Source organism: Tubulanus polymorphus, chromosome 5 (genome assembly GCF_964204645.1).
Source record: "Tubulanus polymorphus chromosome 5, tnTubPoly1.2, whole genome shotgun sequence".
NCBI lineage: Eukaryota > Metazoa > Nemertea > Palaeonemertea > Tubulaniformes > Tubulanidae > Tubulanus > Tubulanus polymorphus.
Genome location: NC_134029.1, coordinates 638601 through 657094, shown reverse-complemented (window position 1 = coordinate 657094; position 18494 = coordinate 638601). Strand labels below are relative to the sequence as shown.

The 18494-nt window shown below is 40.2% G+C and overlaps 3 non-coding genes across 3 annotated transcripts; 1 reads left to right on the top strand and 2 right to left on the bottom strand.

Moving 5' to 3' along the window:
• Positions 1-3541: 3541 nt before the first annotated feature.
• On the bottom strand, positions 3542-3614 carry Trnak-uuu (transfer RNA lysine (anticodon UUU)). The gene has a single exon. It is a non-coding gene; the product is annotated as a tRNA-Lys (tRNA).
• A 1142-nt stretch (positions 3615-4756) lies between these two features.
• On the bottom strand, positions 4757-4829 carry Trnak-uuu (transfer RNA lysine (anticodon UUU)). Its single transcript has one exon. It is a non-coding gene; the product is annotated as a tRNA-Lys (tRNA).
• Positions 4830-11530: 6701 nt separating this feature from the next.
• Positions 11531-11612, top strand: Trnas-uga (transfer RNA serine (anticodon UGA)). The gene has a single exon. It is a non-coding gene; the product is annotated as a tRNA-Ser (tRNA).
• The last annotated feature ends 6882 nt before the right edge of the window (positions 11613-18494 follow it).

Below are 18494 nucleotides of genomic sequence, written 5' to 3'. Positions count from 1 at the left end.
TCTAAACGGGATCAAACACCAATCAACAATGCGCATTTTCCGCTGTAAATAAGGCAGATAAAATGTAGTTTTGCGATGGTGCTGTTATCCGCGTTGGTCGAGGATAATCCGGCGTCTTAGTAAAGAATGTTGCAGGTCGCCTCGGGTTAAAAGCTTTTGACGCGTTGATGGATTTCGCCCTGGGATACTGGAATTGTATCTCCCTGGTTACACGCACAACAAACACAATACCCATCCGTACCCTTCAATACACGATTGCACTTTTTACCAATGATCAATTCATCTTCAAAGTTCACTCAACGAACTAGAGGTGATAATGGGTACTTAGACGTTAAAGGCCCTTGCTAACACGCAAAGATGGTTCTGAACCCAGTTAACCGAAATAATGTCCAACTATCTGGATCCAGTTCCACGGTTAGTAGAGGTTAAATTCAAAGACTCATCCAAATGACAACTTAAACTTAGTAAATTGAATTGGAAATACAAATAACAAATAGTGACGACTTAAGTGAGGTGATGACTTATTGGATGATGCCTAAATCAAGTTTGACCGTACCAAATCACGGACCCCGTGGAACCATGGACATAGAACCGGGCCCGAGTGTGTTTAATGATAGTGTTTATATGTGGCTAACAGACAGTGGTTCAATCACCGTTAGCTGATATAATGGCGATGAGACTGATGTCCACTGACCACCTGCGAGTAACGCACACAATATTCCACTGCCCGCCTGCGAGTAACGCAGAAAGTCCGTGCGCGGAAAACACCAAGTGTTTCTGACACAGATGATGACGAGTGATATTATGCGCCAGCATGCGACTGACCAACCAGGCAAATACCGCATTAAACTAATATAACGCCGCTACCCGGGGTGACCATTCTAACCGAGAGATAGATAGACAGACCCCCGGGCTGTATAGCCATCTACTCGTTCACATAAAGCCAGCCGACGCCTTTATTATATAACCGACGTTTACAAATATGAAAATATGCCTAAGCGATGACCTGGAGCTGGAGACATGTGACTTAATGACTAATTAAAGGTAGCGTCTTTCCGCGGATGAGGACTTGTATCGTGGACGCATTTCATGGTCGTTGAGTCATAGTCATTACTACCAAACAAGCTCATTATCTAATATGCAAATACTTACTACCCCTCACCCCGACAGGTGGAGCCAGAATCCGACGTATAAGAAAATGTTATTTTTTAGCGTCGCGCCTACGTGCGAAATGTTTCTTCGCTCGTGTCCAGAAATAATTAAAAGCCGCGTGAAAGATAATGAACTGATGTAGAACGTGCAGAAAGTGCGGAGATCAAAGTTATCGATTAAAAATGTGTACATCCCTAACCTGAGGTGTACGAAAAATAACTAACCAAAGTAATACGTATATATATGATGATGATGATGAAGATGATGATGATGATGATGAAGATGATACTAGAAATAAGGAACGGCAATATTTTTGAAATATTCCTCGAGGTTAATGCATTAGTTAGGTGTCTATAAAACCAGCCGCTGGTGTCAGTGAGAAAGTAATCCGTGGAAGACACTATTGATAGTGTGTTATAGGGGGGTAATTAACGATACCGAATACCGCATAGAAACAGATGAAACCGGCACACAGAATTCCTCCGTTAATCTCTATATAACAATAACTGTGATAGCCGCGAGTATCATACTGTAAACCCGATATTCTATTCTACTGCTAGTTTTTGTTATGTACGATCTTATTTTGCGCGGACGCTTTCCCCTATTCAAGGGAAGGATTAGACTTAGCTTTTTATCATTCGCTACCTGCGAGGTCCGTTGTATAGTAGTTAATCAGACCTTTCGGCACTGTCGTGTATCAGGTATCAGTAAACAGCGAGTATCAAAAAGTTCTCTAAGTTTCATCGCGGACTGGTTGCACGCGATTACTGCGCACCGTTTCAAGTGGAGGGATGATCAGTGACTTGGGCTGAGAGGTGGTTGGCGGGTCACAAAGTGGGTATTTTCCATTTAGCTAATGAGTATTTCGAGTATGGCTGCACCTGTGTAAACCAAGTCCAGCTACTTTAAGCGATCAATGCATCTCAACTGATCGATCTAACATTATATATTATGATGTATACGGTTTCATTGGTCAGGCCAGTTACAGGACCACAGATACACACGTCGCCTGCAGGGCTGCGGTAATGGTTGACATTTCAACCTCCGCAGACGCCGTTCTGATGATGGTTGCTCATCTCGCTGATAATTTCCACCTCATAAACCACCGAACAGGTCAACAGTAGTTCAGAAATTAATATATCTACAATTATGTTTATATATTCAATATCATAATCCATTGAAAGAGAAAATCATGATGAAAATCACAGTGTCTCAATTTTAGGTCCTCATTTGCCAGGTTCGATTTCCTTGAACCTCTGTAATGTTATTAGTGATGTTCTCCTTGTCATAAAAACAGTTGACGTTAGCGTATTTGGATTTCTAAATGTGGATTCAATTCTCAATCCACGATTGTTGTAGAATAGTTCCACAATTTCCGTCGAAATTTCGAGTTAACAGAACGAAAATTCACTGATTTGAACTCGTAGTGTCAAACAGTAAAAGGGGCCAGAAACAGAAGTGAATAATTTGTCGTCGGTAATGATTTCATTTATTCAAAAGAATCTGGCGCTGCTGCGATCATCTCTTTAAACATCGCCCGAGGATGCAATGCATAAATACCAAAAATATTACATCTGAAATTCGCCGTCCTGACTCAGCGCCAGCATCATTGAAATCACACCTAGTAGTATCTGTGACTCTCGGGGCTAAAACACACCACGTGCCATAAGCGCAGCATCCCCCGGGCTTCACAATAAACGCCATCTCAAATTTGTCTCCTAGGTAACCCTAGAAGATGAACTGTTAATTGATTTCTTCGGTCAATTCCGTCCGCGTAAAAACCGTTGACATCTGGGGCCAAAGATTGACGCCATCTTTTTATCGAGACGACCCGAGCGCGCGGATAAAGACGTAATTCCCATCAATTTGGATCGGGTTCGTTGCTCGATCGCGAGTGGCTGATAATTTCTCATGAATACGATTTTGAGCATTCGCCGAATTCGATATCCGCTCCGCCGATGTGTGCGCGCAGTGCCATGTGACCAGATGTCACTGACAGAAAGGATCTGTTTCTCATATAATGGATGATTCATCTGTAAAAAGCCATTTTCTATTTATTGAACTTGGTCAGAAGAATCGACACCCACACTAACTGTATCGTGTATTCTCTGTTTAATTGATGATACCCCGTTTAACTTAGTGGTGGTTATTCAAACTGTTCCGGTATAGATTCTGATGAGAATGGAAGCTACGAACGACTGTCAGTCAGGACGAAGGAAGGCAACTTGTCTAAAATTTTAAAGCCTATCTATGGAATCAATATTCAGCAAAACTGTATAACTCTGGGTCGAAACTTAGATAAACTGGTAAAATGTCCCAATCCCTCCCATAGAAATAGCTTTCATTGGACAAACGCACGCATTGGGATGAATAAAGAAAAAAGGAACCGCACCCGGTATGGGACTCGAACCCAGGACCCTCAGGTTAAAAGCCTGATGCTCTACCGACTGAGCTAACCGGGCTCATGTGACACCGAACGATATACATCCGGTTTGTGACAGTGACCACATTGACCGTTCTAGATAATGTATATCCGTCGTATGATTTTGAACATGAACTTTCACCTATGTTTAATCGCGGGTGACAATTTTGATATATACTGATAATTAATATGGGATTCCAACTGAAGTTGTGTATTTTCCAATAAACGGAAACCACTCAGTTTCTGCATCCGGTTCGACTCCTTAGCCAGCTGTCACAAGACCGATCTTTATCTAGGAGACAAAACGCATGATTATGGACTGAGCGAACCATGTGCATTTGGCATGGTACTTACTCTAACCCTGAGTGTCAGGGGTGGAAGATCTGAAACTTCTTCATTCAGATCCGTGCCAGAGAGTATGGATTGGTCCGATCCGATGGGTTGGTGTTACCAGAGTTACCAGAGTTACAACGTGACGTGAAAACACTATAACCCGCACCAAATTTGGCACAAATAGTCGTCAAGGAACCAGCAACAGGCCAAATCCGCGCCGAAACCTGCACTGTAGAATCCTCACTAGAACCGGTAGAGATTCCTTTCAGAACCGTCACAAAACCCGCATAGAATCCGTATACCGTATCTAGCTAGCATTAATTCAATTAATATAGATTTATACGGTGAGTTGAGAAGTCGCCGTATGGCTAGAAGACGGAGACAGACACACACGCTCGCGGTCTCCGCAGTCTCCCAGAGAGATATCAGTTAATTCAATTAGTATAACTTCACTACTATTACATTAATGTTCAAGGTAGCGATGATGTTCATAATGTTCCCGCAGGATTCATTCAGTCTTAGCCCGACATACGTAATCAACTAATTCATTCAAAAATAGCCGTCTTAAGACATAATTTCATTAACGAACTGGTCTAACACCTGAGCTGAATAACGTGAATCAGATGCCGTGCGCTAGAAAACGACATCTGAAGAATTGTTTTTAACGATTCGAAGAGGAGACTAATTATAAACAGCTCCGATAGATTCTTTATAACTCACATTGATCAGTCATCGCTCAGACTGCTCGCTACAAGTATATATCTACAATTCTGTTTCTCAAAACTAAATAAAAAAAACATCTTTTTCGAGTATGCTAAGAGTTTGTCTCAATCGTAAAAAAGATTTCGCCGCCCGGTATGGGACTCGAACCCAGGACCCTCAGGTTAAAAGCCTGATGCTCTACCGACTGAGCTAACCGGGCTACGGTCACATGGCATCGTAGGTGATTTGTCATGCCGAAATCTTGGACTCTACGGCGTCAGACAATCTGTGCAGTTTATAAAGAAAAATTCCACAACAACAAAAGATTCCAAAATGTCAGTACATGTAGTTTATTTCATGTCGTCATGGAATTTTACATTATGGTTATAAAACACGGACTCGTTCTCAATACCGCGTGACGTCACCACACATTCGGCAATGAGTGTGTCGAGGTTCACTGATTTCAGATCAGAAACACTAGATCAGGTTTGCGACGCCTCGCTTCGCCTTGACTCTTAGTAATTAACGAGGTGTCACCGTTTGTATTACAAAACGTGTTCATTAGCAGTTTAAAATTCCGGTCTCAGATCGACTTTCACTGTGGGTATAAACGAGCGAACGCGAGCGCTGATGCGAAATAAGACGCGTGATAATTTAAAAACACTCAACCAAAGATAACAAATTGGCAGTTTCTGAAATCTGAATTTGAAATCAAACCGGCAGAAGCTCAGCTGAATCGCTGATATCTGATCTTTGTTTTCTGTCGAAATAACGAACGTTCATCTTTCCGTTGATATGAAATATTGAAAGAAGATTTTTCAACACAGCTGAACTGCAGGGGATTGACGATATCACAGGGGGATTTAGGAAGTAGCCATCTTTTATGGACGGGTTCATGATGTCGTAGGGGGATTTAGGAAGCAGCCATCTTTTAAAGAAGGGTTCATGATGTCATAGGGGGATTTAGGAAGCAGCCATCTTTTATGGAAGGGTTCATGATGTCATAGGGGGATTAGGAAGCAGCCATCTTTTATGGAATGGTTCATGATGTCATATGGGGATTTTTAGAGACAGGCATCGTTTCTGGGAAGGTTTGTGTATCAAAAGTAACTTGATGACGTCATAGGGGGATTTATTGGAGGGTTATATATCTATGGATGTTGCGCAGTAACCCTTTGAATGAGACACCTGTAGGTCTATAGTACACAGTGTTCATACTGTGTGACATGCTGCTATGTTATAAGCGAGAGGAGAAGGTATCCCCTAGGTATTTCGTGTCACATACATAAGATAGACAGGCAATCAGAACTTAGGAAATAGAAATAAACCCTCGAGGCATACAATCATCGCTCATATATGTAATAGTATTTATTCTTCGCTATTCAAGTACCGACGCACAATAAGCGACTGTATAAAAAAGAGTTACTTGAATTGATAACTTTTATTGGTACGGGAAGCTGTGGCGCATAACAAAAAAGGTGCGCCACAGAATTGCTCATTATCTTTGATAAAACATATACATCCATACAATAGATGTATAGATTGGACTCTGATTGCAGATGTGTCTGAGATGTTTGGAGCTAAATTAGGACCTTTTCTTCTCTGCCTCTTCCGACGTAAACCCGGCTACAAATACATTGATGAATCTAGATATTATCGTTATATTCGTAACGTTATGAAATCTCGATCCACGTCTATGATATCCGAACTTACAATAACTAGATAGTTGCGCATGACGACTTGTGGTCGTGTTTGGCTGACTGGTCTTAGGTTGTTAGACCAAGATGTAAGATATTCGTGAACCAAAATCCTATCGAAGCGGTTAAAATGAGCTTAATAAGACTGGTATTAAAGCGGTTAGATTGACTTCAGAATGATCTGTTGTCGTTAAACTGGTTCTTAGTTGCAAAGGATTCATTATAAACTCGTGAAAAGCTTTATTCCAAGCCTATGGTGCTGCACGAAGAACCTCTATTAGCCTCTTTAGGAAGTCTTTAGGACAAGAAGCCACTGATCCTGTAAATGATCATCTCTATGTATAACATGTTCAGTGATACGTGTATACATGTACATGTACATGTATTAAATTGATTTTCACACTAATGAACTATTGAAGTGTCTTGCACTAATAAACTCAATAAGTTAGCGTTACGTCATCTCAAATCAATCTCATAAATCATCAGTAAATGAATTTTCTTACTGGGAACTTTTAATGTGCTCATCATCAGTCATTTTGATTAGATCGTACGCCGCCAATTTGTAATAGATCACCCCAGCTTCTGACGTCTACTATATCTCAATTCATATACAAACCGATAATCGACCTTCATGAGGTAGATAAGAGGAAAGAGAGTGAAAGAGAGTGAAAGAGAGTGAAAGAGAGAGCGAGATGGTGATGAGAGCGAACAAGGAGAAAATCCGCTGATACAAACAAGTCAAACAACTACGATATATAGGAATAAAAGAAAAAAATCCATGCACCTCTCGATGGCAAAATCATCAACTGGTTGATGGTGGCCATAAATTGGTAGAGGTAGAAGTAGAATATAGAAACTCTCAGTCCAAACAGACCGCTTAAAGGTCAAGGCGAATATTACTACAATTTCATCAATAAAGTAAAAAATTCAACATCGAACTTGATTCCATCGTGGACAAACCAGGGTATAAACTATGGTATTACTGAGGCTGGTTAGAACTTTTAAGAACGGCACCTCTAGATAAATGAACATGATGAATAACAAATGCACAAAGACTGCAAGCTATAATTTCAGATATTTAGCATAAATTTGAGGTGAAAACAGTTTAGACATGTTAGACGCAAGAAGGGCTGCACGGAGAAGGTTTCACTAGATATCACCTTTTATAGGTTGACAGAAACATGATATTTTTATAAGAAAATCGTGATGAAAAGTCATGACGTGAACATTAGTTCGACACGAAACTTCTCAAACCTTTCCAGCTAATATCTCATCATATCTCTAGGATTTCATCACGCAAAATATCAGCATTTTCTAGATTTATGTAATACGATCATAAAAGATCATATGATAATAATTAGATCATCCGGGCTTGAATAACGGGTTCACACTCGGTTAGTGAAAATATTGTTTTCGGTTAAGAATTCGCAGGTCGCCAGAAAAGAAATATTTCTCAACGGGATCTGAATAATTTCGCTATCTCAAAATAGCTTTATCATAACATATCGATATATCATTGCGGAAAATCGATACGTATCAAATTACCAGTCAGCGAGAAGAAGTTGATTAGTCTGTATCTTTTAAATTTGTTAAGATTATGTAATCTGATTTGCGTCAGATGCTGTTGGCCGTAACGCACTAAGCACCGCAATAAACCTGATTAATTAGGAAAAACCAGACAGGAAAGACTGCGAACAATAGAAATATCTTTTTCATCCTCGGTATCGAATCTGATGCTGATACAAAAGACTTAAATATTTAGAATGTCGGGTCTTTCTCGCATCGAAGTTCCTTTCAGCGCGTTATGGTTTTGAAATTCATCCCACGTGGAGTAATATCGTAAGGAGTATAAATTCATCGTGGAATTCATCGTTTCATCCTCAGTCACAATCATGTTTTCGTCAATTATTTACAGACAGCAGATTCGTATTTGTCACCGTGTGTGTGTAGAAATATCGCGACCAAAAATAGGCCTTAAATTTCAGATTTAAGAAAAATCTCTCTCACATATATACACCTTCTTCGTCACCAGATTATATATTTTGTATTTCATATATAAGTGTATCGAAGGGTTGGTATGGTACATGTATCAGCGCCACTTCCAGACAGACTGCTGCCTGATACCATCAGACAGCAGTCTGTCTGGAAGTTGCACTGATACATGTATCAGCGCCACTTCCAGACAGACTGCTGCCTGATACCATCAGACAGCAGTCTGTCTGGAAGTTGCACTGATACATGTATCAGCGCCACTTCCAGACAGACTCCTACCTGATACCATCAGACATTCGATACTTCATCAACAATCTTCCAATATTGTCTATCGTCAACACTTCACGTGTGTTCAGTATTTCACCTGAGACCTTCCTAATTGAAAAAGAACGAAAAATATCAGATATTAGACATTTTATCAGCTCACTTTTAAAAACTAATCCCGTGTGTTCAGAACTTCACCTGGAATATATCAAAACATGTACTATTGATGGATACATGTTTGAATGTATCCTCGCATACCTGGATACCGAATATTAACAATCTTTTGATGTCCGTTGTCGAACGTTGATTAACTTTTTATAAAAACAGTCTTACAATCCTCGAGCTACGATTTCAATATTGTGCGACACTAATTATCAAAAAGCTTGATTTTTATTCATTAAAAACAGGTGTAGCTGGCGGGAAGATTGTCGTATTAATTGCCGTCGAGATGATCACTTTTATAGCGTGTGTTTACTACCGTATTAAAGGAAGCCATAGCATATTCACGATAAAGCTTTGAAATATAAACTTCTTCGTTTGAGATTATTAAACTTTTTCCGATTTATTTTTTTGAAGAGCGCACCGCCGCAAATTAAAGATTTTCCAATTAGGGATGACGTCAGCGTCACGAGACTTTCCAATACCGACGATTCATGTTCCAAATCGGTGCGAAAGTAAAAGTGTTTTCAGGGAAAATAGTGAAGAAGTTTTAGACAAAGAATAAGCATTACATTTCGAAATCATCGAAAAATTGATAAGTCCCAAAACTTTAGTCCCAAAACGATAGATATGATAATCTATGTTCACATTATGTTATATTGTGAACACTTGGGGCCGGCTTTATAGACTAGTATTACCTTTAACCCGGGGGCTAACGCAATTCAATTTCAAATGAGTTAGCCCCCGGGTTATACCAATCTATAAAACTGACCTTTGGGGGTTTAACGAATAGAGTCAGTATACACCCGAGTGTTCATCACACTGACTAGACGGCTGAATAGTTAGCGCGTCTGTCCCGGGTTCGAGCCTAGTTTTACCATCGAGGTTCGAGTTAGGTATCATCGAATTTTTCGCTCTGTTAATGGATATTGAATGATGATTAACGATTACAAATCCCTCAATTCCACAGATATTAAAAACAAAATTCATCAGGCCTTGTTATCAAAGTGTCACGTGACGGCCCGGTACCGCAGTCAGTTAGTGAAAAAAACGTATTATCCAATTGTTTTTTTCTCTATGGTAAAATTCTAACCCAAAACTGTGAAACTGGAAAGACTAGGCATCTGCCCCTATGGAATTTGAACTGTTGATCTGAAATTTGAGCACATATTGAATTCAAATACTGGCCTTTGATCTAAAGAGATAAAAAGACAGTTTTCAGCTCGAGACTCGTGAGATGTATAATTACTAGTAATTATAGATTCCAGCTGAGTACTGTCTGGAACACGGCGTGCACTAAGTTATAGAACAGATCTTATCGACGCTATAAACGACACGAAGATAGTTTATCACCGAGTTTATCAGCCCATAAAACATTACATCACGATGACCCGGGATAAATAGGTTCGACTATCTATCAGTATACAGGGGCTGGAGGATTCTCAGATGAGGCTCAGGCGTCATCGCCTTCTCTGCCAAACGACAACTATCAAACTGTTTTGATTGATACCGGAAATACGTCACGTGACTTCCTGTATTGCCTGTAGGCGTCGCGCGCGGGGTAATCTAATCGTGATTTATAACGGGTTGTAGGATGCTCTATAGCGCGCAGTTAGTATCATCTCTTAATTTCCTTTAATCATAATCGTAAAGACGCTATCGTAGATTCTATTGATGCTTATCGACGAGTAAACAGCTCTTAATCATCCTGTATAAGATCGATTCGAAAATACTGATTAGCCATCTGCTGCTGAAGCACAGTGCGCCCCATTACCCGTCCCGTCTCCTCTCCCCGCGCGCCCCACTACCCGTCCCGCCCCCCTCCTCCCCGTGCGCCCCATTACCCGCCCCTATTCCCGTGCGCCCCACTACCCGTCCCGCCCCTCCCCCCATGCGCCCCACTACCCATTGATTCTGATATTGCTATAAATAGGTTGGGAATTTTCATTATACACGGACAAGAAGGAAAGTGGTCCACTAACAAACATTGGGACCCCTGTACGTGTCCACACGGGAACTGGGGTGATCACTGATAAGCTATAAAGAACACGCGCGCCCCCGCAAACATCGTCATCTTCACCCGACCGAGTTCTAAATGTAGAAGTTGAGGAAGTAAAACATCATGATTCTCTCATATATAAATCATTGACAGCGTTTTCAAACATAGACATTTGAACATCACATATCAGAGTGCGCGTCTCTGTACGAGACTGGCGTGTACTTGAAAGAAGTAATTAATAACTGTTGGCCATCGATCGATCGAACGAAAGATGAAGCATATTCTACAAAAACCAATGTTTAGATGAATATTAATTCATCAAATTTAATGAAGACGTGAAGAGGCCGTTTTTGAAATAATATGACATCAACTGAAGCCTGCTTCAGATGAGACAAACCGCCACAAAGTGTTGGTTTTAGATTCAAGATGAAATGAAAGTGATAGATTGTTAGTTCTGATGGATGGATAGATACTCTAGCGATGTATGTCACATCGTGGAACTGACAAACATCACAGCAATATGAACCTATCAATTATCATCATATAAGCGTGACAAGTATTTTTTGGCATCTGATCAACGGAATTATCAACTGAGTTACTGAGTCTAAAAAAATCAAATCTTTCTTTTATTGGTGTCTTCGTGACATCGAGATCTTTACAAAACGTCTATTCTGAGACATCTCGGACCGGTCAAAAGAACAGCACTCCTTTGCCACACCCACCTGAGTTTAGAGATGGACTCATTTTGATCTGTCGCCACATCGACTTCCGTCCAAATCCAACGTCCTTGCCCTTTGGATCCGTCACCAAGCTGCGATGGCCGAGTGGTTAAGGCGTTGGACTTGAAATCCAATGGGATCTTCCCGCGTAGGTTCGAACCCTACTCGCAGCGAATAATTTTTTTAAACGCTCTTTGTATATTTCAAACGCTCTATATATATTTTACCGTTGTAAACTGTGTAATGGCGGCCGCAGCCGACGGAGAAATTGACTGTGAATTGATTACTGTAACATTAAATTCTATAATTGGACTGTCATGCTACTGCGCTTTGTGTGTATTACGCCTGACAGCCGCTCTATCCCCATTTTATCAATCTAAAACCGAAATGGATTCCGGCTAATTAAAATTTCTGATACGATCAGCAGCCAAAACAACAATCAGTCATTTTCAAAATGCCGTCACTTTCTATTCCATCTGCCAGCTGAGAAAATCCTACCCGTGATAATCAATTTATTTAATATCGAAGAGAGAGAGGGAGAGAGAGAGAGAGAGAGAGGGAGAGAGAGGGAGGAGAAGGAGGAGAGGGAGAGGAAGCGACCATATCTCTGATTTAAGAACTATGGTTTATTCGGTTTATCAGTGATGCCTATAATCCCCTTGCTAAAAATGAATAAAATATACTTAAGATATATAAGTCAGTTTTTCTTTTTCAAGATTATGTTTCGGCATTAGACATAATCCTCATTTAAAGAAAAGGCTTATATAAACATATCAAAACTCATTTTAAATTCGGGAGTCATTTCGTTTAAGGCCTAGATTTAATGTGTTTTTTTTGTAACTTCATTGTATAACCGTTTTAACACCGGTTAATGGTGGGGAAAAGTCTTCCGCGAAATCGGAGCTCAGAGACATAAACAAAATCATTGCCACAAAGAAACTAGAGATAGCAACGCTCGTCTAATATTAACAGCAATGTGAAACTGTTATTTCTGATTCTGGCCCGTTTCAGTTTGCCACGTATGAATTACGAGAAATGACAAGCGTTTAGGCCTTAAATATCGTTTTTCATCAAAGTGATGCGATAGGGCTTTTAATCCTACATAATATCTTAGAAATTCTACATCAGCTTCCTGTATTCGGGTAAGCCAAAGATTCTTTCTATTTCTTAAACTGTATAAGTACGCCTGATCAGTACACATTTATTCAATAACATATTTTTGGCTGAAATAATTGCTGGATTTTCTCGTATATTCATCATACACGTGTAGATATTGTGTATCTCACGACTTATAACATCGATTTTTAATCCGTTTTAAACTGAATTGAAAGATCGCCAAAACATCCAGTTAGTTGAGTTCAATCTTTCCATTGAATCGTGGACTCCAAAAGTCAATGAAGAAAAGTGACTCATGTTTCCATACATGTAAACAAAGATATCGGAGATTTGTAAATAGAACTTAATTATTAGGCCTGAACACAATACTAGTGATTATTACAGGAAATGGAGTGTCTACAGTATGTTCGAGAAAAAATTGTTAGAAAAATAAAAATTTCCCTAAAAACCTATGGGTTTAATGATATTATTTGAAATGTAGTCGGGGTATGAGTGATCTTATTAACTTGTACGAACGTGACAGTAACAACGAATTTCTAGTTGCCATCGGATAAATTTAAATTCCTTTCAATTCGAATGTCTCCAAAACCTTTATATCTTTCGAAAATAAAGAACTAATTATGTATTTTCTGTGATTTGAAATCGGTTGTTGCCAGAAGGTTTAAGTTTGAGATGAATATAATGCTTAATTTCTACAGTGATTTCCCTCCAGATCTCATTTACTGTTTATTAAAATGGCGCACGTTTTAATCTCTGAGGCTTTTCATTGTTTTTCTCTCTTCCTCAATGAAGCGATTGTCTTTTTTTTTATCTTGTCTGATTTTGTTTTATTTTATTCCCAGAGCTGAAAAGATGCACATTCTCTACCGTGATGTATATCATCTTTCCGCTTGAACTATCGTTCAGAAAATCGGCAACATTTCTGAAAACATTTCTCAAACGGATCTTGCAGCCAACAACTGTAGCTTCTTTCACTTCTCCAAAAAATATTCATGAAAAAGTGTCTTTCGATTTAAAAAAAAAACAGTCATCAATTTATACGTGGTTGTGCCCAATTATAAACTGAAGTTGTTTTGTATGTGAGAATGTTGAGGGTTATAGCTCAACACGAACCCTGTTCCGGGCCCGGTTCGCTGTTAAAACGTATTCAGCAGCATAATGCGAGATATTTAGAATCGATCTAAGTTCGTTGTGGTTCCATTATAGCTAATCTAGTTCATGTCAAGGTATCTGAACATCCTTTTGGTTATACAGCCTTTATGGCTCTGCTCAGGCTCCTGTCACATCATTGTCTTATTTCTAATTTTTACATATTGATGGTGACAAACAAACTACTATACTAATCTAATATTAACCCATCCAGAGACATACAGCGTCCAGTTTCATGAAAGAGTTAAGGCTTAAGACGGTAAAGCTTGAATTGTTGTCCTCGTTGAAAACATGAAGTAACCAAAAGCATCTAAACCTGAAATTTGAGATTGAAATTTTTCGTAAGGCAGGACCCAGAATTCATAGTTGTAAAACTGGTGCGTGATATTCGGACTAAAAGCTAAAACACGGAACAGCAACTCGACTGTGGACGGCGGAAGTGTGATGACGCATAGAATGAACTGCACTGTCCATAGCGCGGGTAATTGGCACGATCTTATTAAATCTAAACTAATGACATCAGTGCATGTTTAAGAGTAAGTCCGGTTATAACACGTATTCCCCAGGTCGCAATGATCTACGTTCACGCGTAATGATACTCAAAAAACAATACGGTATAATTAACTGTGACTGGATCGCGCCGGTTCTAGGTTCGTTCTCGTTCAGTTGAGGAGGTGCGAGGAGGTGCGAGGAGGTGAGGAGGTAAGGGGGCGAAACTACGACGTCACGCGATTCTACCGTAAACAACAGTAGTACATCATGAATGAATCTCCCTGGCTCCTCCACCTTTTCCTGGCTCCTCCGCCCTATCCCTGGCTCCTCCACCCTGTACCTGGACCTTCTCCCTCTTCCTGCCCATCTCCCTGGTCCCCTCTCCATCTACATCTCCCTGGTTCCCTCTCCCTCCCATCAGCCTCGCATCAGAGTAAAGTGTCCCTTTGTTTAACAGTTACGTATTGAAATTCACAACGACACCGGAAACCACGTGACGCGTGTCTCGCATATTACAATTGGTTTTTATCCCATAGAAATCTCTAAGCAAATAATTATCAATGCTGTTCAGATGTGAAGGGGTTCGTTTACAGCCGTTATTGACTAAACTAGGACTACTCACTTCAAGGGCCGCTTCATTCATATTCCGCCTCTCTTTTCAGGTTCGTGTTTTTGCCGATGAAATTCGATTTTCACGATATGACATTTCGCCGATACCGGATACGCCGCAGTTCGCGGTGGTTATTGTGTGATGTTAGCGTTAAATATGAATTAGTCTCCGTCGTGAAACATGTTTAATTCTAAACCACACGCGTTTTCGTCATCCAGGTTTATTACAAATAAACATTTCTATTGCTTATCTCGCAGTTTCATAAATACAATATCAAATAGCGTTCCATCGCTTGATTATCATATTTAACCGGTTTTGGATATGTATAAGATAAGCAAAGATCAACCAATCAGTATACATGGTCGTCGAATATCAAATATTGAATGAAAACTATGATATATAGCAGCTTAATATGAGATGGTTTTTAATCGCAAGAATCGAAAATTCAAGTTAGAAAACTTTTCAAAAGTTTGCCTTCTTTATTTCACAGGAAAAACAAAGACTACCAGCGCCACCATGCCGCTTTAAGTAGAACTACACTGACTGTTATTGAATGCGAGCGATTATCTCAAAATTATAAATATGATTTTCAGATTTTTAAAAGCTGTTTCTTTTTTAATTTCCTGCCGAGAATCAACCTTTCTGATGGATGCAATCTGAAGGTTGTATCGATGCAGAAAAGTTGGTTTGAATAATTGATTAATGTAGCTGCAGTATAATTACAGTTAGAGTGAGAGTCGAGATAATCTACTGCACGTTAATTATCTGACGCAGGCAAAACTAACATCAACTGAGTTTTTTTCAGAATTATTTTCTCACCTTTTCACACGTATATAGAACTCGGGTTTTTTCAACCGCTGAAAACCAAGTGATTTCTGGTGTACTTTAAAAAACAAAATCTGAGCTTTTGGAACTGAGTTCGAATATCTTCAGAATAGATTAAAAAAAACAGCAATCAGAGCTTATGATATACGTATAACTTACGGGTAGATAAAGTTCCACATTAAAAGTTAGGTCTGAATTGAAATAAGTTCATTTTCGATAAGAGCTCTTTAACTCTGGATCAACTCAGAACTATGGAACTGGACCCAGCGGCATTTTTGATCTACCGTGTTCAAATATCGTAAAATATCTGGACTTATATCTGAAGTTGGCTCAGAGAATATCAGATGTCGTGATATATCAGGATACGGGCACCTGTTCCACTGTTTTGAGTTGAATATTGTGAATGAACTAATTTAGACTTTACAACATGGAACTGAGTTCGAATATCTTCAGAATATACAATGATTTCCAATGTTATATCTCGCTCGATGAGCTGCGCCTCTCCATTGCATCATACGCTTTGTTTTTCAGCAATTCTTCGAATGAATTTCTGTTGAAATCACTATTTCACGAATCGCATCTGAAACCAGGAAATGAAGTGTTGATGATTTCATTCCGAGTCGAAACTATTTCCTTTCAATTCCGCGACTCCGAATTCACACGAGTACAATACGAGAGATTCTAAACAGAATAAAATCAATAGTCTAATGCGGGGGTAATTGTCTGTTTTATCTGCAGTCACCAGGGGGCGGCTGTATAAGGGGCGCGGGTTCGCGAGATGGAGGATGATAATGACCCCGGTTATCAATTCACCTGAAAAAATTTTGGGTGTAATAACCGGCGCGAATGGTATAAATATAACTAAGTAGCCCATCCCAATCTCATACCCACATTTACTAGTATTTTCCATTAAGTGCTTTCTCTCTGTGGCTCTTTTTTCGCAGAACAAGAGCATTAGCGTTTTATGTGGAAGTGTAAGAAGAAATACTGATTTATCTATCTATGAGAAAGCGCTTATTTCTCATCTATAATCAATCATAATAACTGTCCGTTTCACCCTCATATCACATGTGTTACGCTCGACTAAAGTGAGACGTATTCTTGTCCTCTCTCTCTCTCTCTCTCTCTCTCTCTCTCTCTCTCTCTCTCTCTCTCTCTCTCTCTCTCTCTCTCTCTCTCTCTCTCTCTCTCTCTCTCTCTCTCTCTCTCTCTCTCTCTCTCTCTCTCTCTCTCTCTCTCTCTCTCTCTCTCTCTCTCTCTCTCTCTCTCTCTCTCTCTCTCTCTCTCTCTCCCTCCCTCCCTCCCTCCCTCCCTCCCTCCCTCCCTCCCTCCCTCCCTCCCTCCCTCCCTCCCTCCCTCCCTCCCTCCCTCCCTCCCTCCCTCCCTCCCTCCCTCCCTCCCTCCCTCCCTCCCTCCCTCCCTCCCTCCCTCCCTCCCTCCCTCCCTCCCTCCCTCCCTCCCTCCCTCCCTCCCTCCCTCCCTCCCTCCCTCCCTCCCTCCCTATCCCTCCCTCCCTCCCTCCATAAATCTGTTTCGTTTTATCCGGTATATTTGGTCATTTCAATTGAAAGCTCAGTTCGTTCAGTTCTGACTTAATGAATTATTATTGATGTAAATGATGTTTATGATGTATAGATGTTTGTCGCTAGCTCGTATCGGAGTGGTATTAATGTGCATTTCCAGTTGTCGCGCTAGTTTCTATTGAACTGATCACCTGCGCTGATTCGGCTGTGTACGTTTTAAGTTTATTTCCATGTCAACCATAATCACCTTTCAATAGAGAGAATGCGTTTGGGTTTTTCTATGACGTCTGTTCACAGTTGTAATAGATGTCTATGATCGGTTGCCGCAGCGACGGATAATCTGACAGTGCCACCGGACTGCACAGATCAGCATCACGCGACCTCAGCCTCTCTCTCTCTCCCTCTCTCTCCCTCTCTCTCCCTCCCTCCCTCCCTCTCTTTCTCCCTCTGTCTACTGCTGTGACTGATCAGCATTCAATGTGTTTCTTCGTTGATAAATGGCCCGACTTAACTCGCTATTTCGTGTCAAAAATTATCAATTACACTTAACCTTGAGAGATGTGACCTATTGACCACCTAAGAAAACCACATCTGACAATGCAGCCGCGGGACCCAGTTCCGCAGTTCCGATTTGACTCTGGGAAATGAACTGATTACAACTCAGAATTAACTCATGACCGTGGAACTTTGTGTGGACCAACTGAAACCTACAGATCATTCTCAGGACTAAAAAATTCTATCATTCTCGGTAAAGTTTAATCAAACCAGAACTAGAGAACTAGGCGTTTAGATCGTGTCGGTAAGGTTTAACTTTAATAATAGTTCATTTCATTGTTTTTACTGTAGATGACTTGTTAGGTTCACACCACCTGGCCTAGTCACACATTAACGAAAGCTAGATAAGTTTGCTATAAACATAGCTATAAAATCAGAAAGCTTTGTTTTAATCTACCAATTTAATGTCAAGGTCGTAATTTCCCAGCCCCCACGACCGGTTTTTAATAACACGAAGTTTTGTATAGTTTCTGTATGTAAATAATATCCGCTGATATTGTTGTCAGTTATATGTCTCACAATTCCAACAGGCGTTTCATTTTCACCGTTTAACTCGAGTCACCATAAGAGAATATTTTCATGCTTGCGTCTCGGTTTAAGTGCGGTGTAAATGAATCTCATAGGTAAAGTTAAATGTCCACAATGTATCAGATTTCAGCGAGTTGAATTAAGACTCGACTCCCCATTAGATCTACTGCCACGCTGCTGGTGTCGGGGAAGTTTTGATGAAACCGTAGGAAAAAATAGGTTTGTTGCTGTTTATTTCAGAATCTGGTTCCACGGGA